This window comes from Dioscorea cayenensis, unplaced genomic scaffold, assembly GCF_009730915.1.
Source record: "Dioscorea cayenensis subsp. rotundata cultivar TDr96_F1 unplaced genomic scaffold, TDr96_F1_v2_PseudoChromosome.rev07_lg8_w22 25.fasta BLBR01000538.1, whole genome shotgun sequence".
Lineage (NCBI taxonomy): Eukaryota > Viridiplantae > Streptophyta > Magnoliopsida > Dioscoreales > Dioscoreaceae > Dioscorea > Dioscorea cayenensis.
The window spans coordinates 7,630-11,861 of record NW_024086929.1 but is presented as its reverse complement, the minus strand read 5'-3'; the positions used below and the strand labels follow the sequence as shown (position 1 = coordinate 11,861).

The window sequence follows — 4,232 nt, the reverse complement described above, 5'->3', positions numbered from 1 at the left end:
GACAAACCCGTGCACTTGCGGGATATAAGCAAGGGGACCTTGTCAGTAACTCTTTCCACCAAATAAGCACAAATAAATAATAAAACTATTTTGTTCTTTCTTTTCATTTATTTATTTATTTATTTATTTTTACACAAAACACAACTATAACTAGTCTCTTTAACATCAAACATGAGTTTCCAAAAGAGTTTAAAGAGTGAGTAGTGCAACAAATGTCAATTGGGTAAAAATTCCTAGAAATTCAAGTAAAAACTAGAGCATGAAGACATTTTAATGTTAAAAATTCACCTAAACTCAAGAATACAATCAATGCAACTAAGGTGAACCACCATTGGCTATGTGAGCATGTATATTAATCAAGAATAACAGAAACGATGTGTGCACTATGAAACTCCCCCCACACTTAAGTTGTACATTATCCTCAATGTACATATGCAAGCTCACTCAAAATATATATTAATGAAGTGCATGTGGGTGAAGCAATTGAAACAATACTCCCCTGACTCCTAGTGTTGCATTTGGTGAAGATAATACCTTGGGAGTAATGTTCCAACAGGTTGTGAAGCTCGCACGGCCAAGTGCCTAAGCACCTTGGCCGTGCCCATGTCAATGTCTCAATTCCCAAGATGACAAGACCATTTGCACGCATACACGAGGGGGTTCAGTGAAGCTCAATAAAAACAAAATAATTCGAGTATTTATAAAAGATAGACAATGAATACAACTCGAACTGCAAAATGAAAATAAACTTAGAAGGAGAATCCTTTCTGAGTGAACAAGTCTAAAATAAAATGCAAAATAAAGAAAATGCAGAAAAAAATAAAAGTCAAATGTCGGTGTCACGTTGTGTCGGCTCCTCGCTACTCTAGCTGGTGGGGAAACATAAGGTGGATCCACTGTCTTTATTATAGGAGATGGGAGTGCGAGGGAGATGCCGAGGGGTCCGGATCTCAATAGATCTCAGTAGGAAGTCGAAATGGGCCATAAGATGCAGCCTGACAGCGGCATGATCGATCGCGGAGCTCACGATATCTTGGTCCCAATCTCTCTCACATCGCTCTCAAGCCTCTCAATACGATCATAAGCTCGAGGCCCCCTGATCTTGCACGGGATCTAGGAACCCTCGTCCGGAATCCTCCATCTGTATCCCTCTGCTCCCAGCGGTCTTTGGGGTAGCTGAAGCAATAATATAGACCCTGGTACCTCAAAACATCCACCACTATGCACCCCAAGTGAATCGCCACATTGCGGGCCATGGAGTATAAAAAGAATAAGTCCCTGCTGGTCGGAAGCAGTTGATGTTATCACCATGACCTGACACAGTGATAAGTGCTTGTGCGATATGAATGCGAAGTGTTCATTCCTTATGTTGAGCATTACTTTTCTCAGGTCTTTACATTAATATGTGTGTTTTTATGTCACTTTTATGCAGGTATGGTTGTGAGGCTGAGTATGAAGGAAATAGGGCAATGTGGATCTTAATGCACCTATTTTGGAGGAGATCTTGCTAAGGTTCAGACGCGAAGACATAGAACAGGTGTGAGATGCTAGAGTGTGTGCCAACCTCCTCGCATTCGAGTGAGCACATCCATTTGGAGGGGCACAAAGGCAGTCACACTCGAGCATTCCATCTTATGCATACAAGAACAAGAGCTCCACCAACATATATATCATTGAAGAAGCAAGTGATTCACGACGTGAACGTGTGCCCGTTTGCGTTACCCCGATGAAAGTATAGAATTGGGAAGTTATTCAGGTCGAAGACTGTAGCAGAGAAATGTAGCAATAATGTAGCAAGTACTGTAGCATCACTGTTCACAGCCGGCCGAGAAATCAGAGAAACAGAGAACCTACACGGGCGTGTGGAAATTATCCACGCCCATGTGGAAATTCCGCATGGGCACGTGTAGCATCCACGCCCCTGGAGTTGCCTGATTCGAGCCCTATTTAAAGCCGAATCAGCCTCGATTTTGGTATTCTTTTCTCCATCTTTTCCGCTACTTGAGAGAGGGCTTCGGCTAGGGTTTTGAGGGGTATTGGCCAAGGTTTTGCAGAGGTTCTATGGCTCCGACTTCGTCATTCCTGAGGAAGAATGTTGGTAGGGGAGCTTCCGTCGAGGCGTATCCTATACCGGACGAGGGAATCCTTGGACGACGAGTAGAGGATACTCCGAAAGACCATCGACACGACCATCGGGGGGGTTTCTTTATGGATTCATTGCTTTTACATTTGATTTCTTTGATTGTACTTAGCTCCATGGAGAGCTAAACACCTAGTGGATACTTGGGTGATTGTGAACCCTAGGATGTATTCGTTTCATCAAACTTCTTTATTATGCTTCAAATAAATTGATGTTTATTTTAAGTTCCAACCTTGAATGCTTGATTGTATGAACATTTCCCCTAGAGTGACACTAGGGTTGAGAGTTCTTGTTGGTAACCTTGTGAGTGAGTGACACACCACGAGCGTTAGACAAAGCTAGGTTGGAGAGGGTTTGAGAGGGTGAGTCGAGAGGTACAGGGAGCGTCGCCTTTCCCTCCGACATGATAGATTCTACCTCCGTTCCTCGAGAGTTCTTTCGCGGCCATAATTGAGTGAATGGTCTAAGGGATGAACCTCCGCTGGGGCCTAGTTCTGGCGTGTAATGGAGTGAAGCGTTGAGGTGATCTTAGTATCTAGGGCTTAATTGTAGCTAGGGACCTTCCGCCTGGACCAAAGGGTTAGGTCTAAATCTAGGAAGAGATTTATCACTTGGAATCCCTAGAGCTCATTGCAACTCTATGCTGAGTCACGAGGTGTTGAGATTGTTCGATTTCTCCTCAGTGACATGTATAGAGTTAGGCATAGTTGACCTTAGATTTGGGACTATGTATGTAAGGATTTCCATGACTCACCATTGCATTGATTAGGAAGCATAATAGAGAGTTCTTGCACTTGAAGCGATTATCCTAGGTGAAGCATCATTCGAGTACCCCATCTTTATCGATTGCCTTGCCTCCTCCTTACTTTTGCTCTCTTACTTGTTACTTTTAATTGTTGAGAATTGAATCATTATCACACTTATCATTGTTCATACTCCACATAGCTAAGAATCGAATTAAGTGTCTTTACTCCCTACTCCCTGTGGATTCGACCCCGCTCACCCGGGATTATTACTTCCACAAACCCGTGCACTTGCGGGATATACACAAGGGGACCTTGTCAAGTTTTTGGCTCCGTTGCCAGGGAGCTAGGCATTTAGAGATACTTTGCACTTTGTTTTCTTAGCTATTTCACCACACAATCTAATTCATATCTTCTTATTCTATCATCGTTCTGATTTTCTTTTTCTTTATTTTTGGTGCAGCTCCAGGTTATGACACAAGGAAATCCATCAATATTGATTGAAGGAGACCCTGAGCTTGAACGTACACTTAGAAGAAAAGGGAAAGAACCTGTGCAATAACAGCATAATCTAGATGATTTGGAAGTAGAAGGATCTGAAAACATGGGAGAACAAAATGAACAGCAATGAACACTATCCAATTATGCCAGACCTTCAGTGTTGGGGACACAATCGAGTATTGTGCGTCCCCCAATTACAGCACAAAACTTCGAGCTAAAGCCGGCATTCATCCATATGCTGCAGCAGTCCGCACAATTCAACGGTTTGGCCGATGAGGATCAAAACAGTCACATAGAGAGCTTCCTCTAGATGTGCGACATGCTGAAGATAAATGGTGTGACGGATGATGCCATCAAATTGAGAGCCTTCCCATTTTCCTTAAAGGGGAAAGCAAAGCAGTGGCTACACTCATTACCTAGAGCATCAATCACTACATGGGAGGAAATGGTAGAAGCTTTTCTAGCCGGTTATTTCCCTCCTGGAAAATCAGCAAAGCTTAGGAATGACATCTCATCCTTTGTGCAGTTGGAATTGGAGTCTCTATTTGAGACATGGGAAAGGTTCAAGGAACTCCTGTGAAAGTGTCCACAACACGGATTGCCGGAGTGGATGATTGTTCAAACCTTCTACAATGGTTTGAACCCGAGTACAAGGCAAATCTTGAATGCGTGCGAGGAGGTACCTTAGGTAGCAAGACCCCCGATGAGGCTCGTCAATTGATTGAGTAAATAGGGTTAAATAGCTACCAGTGGAATGCTAGGGAGAAGAAAAAGGTGGCTGGTCTCCATGAAATTGATGCGGTAACTTCATTGTGGCCCAAGTGGAGAGTTTGAGTAAGAAGGTAGAT

General features: G+C 43.2%; 1 non-coding gene across 1 annotated transcript; it reads right to left on the bottom strand.

Moving 5' to 3' along the window:
• Positions 1 to 3,877: 3,877 nt before the first annotated feature.
• Positions 3,878 to 3,984, bottom strand: LOC120254621. Its single transcript, XR_005534683.1, has one exon. It is a non-coding gene; the product is annotated as a small nucleolar RNA R71 (small nucleolar RNA).
• Between the last annotated feature and the right edge of the window lie 248 nt (positions 3,985 to 4,232).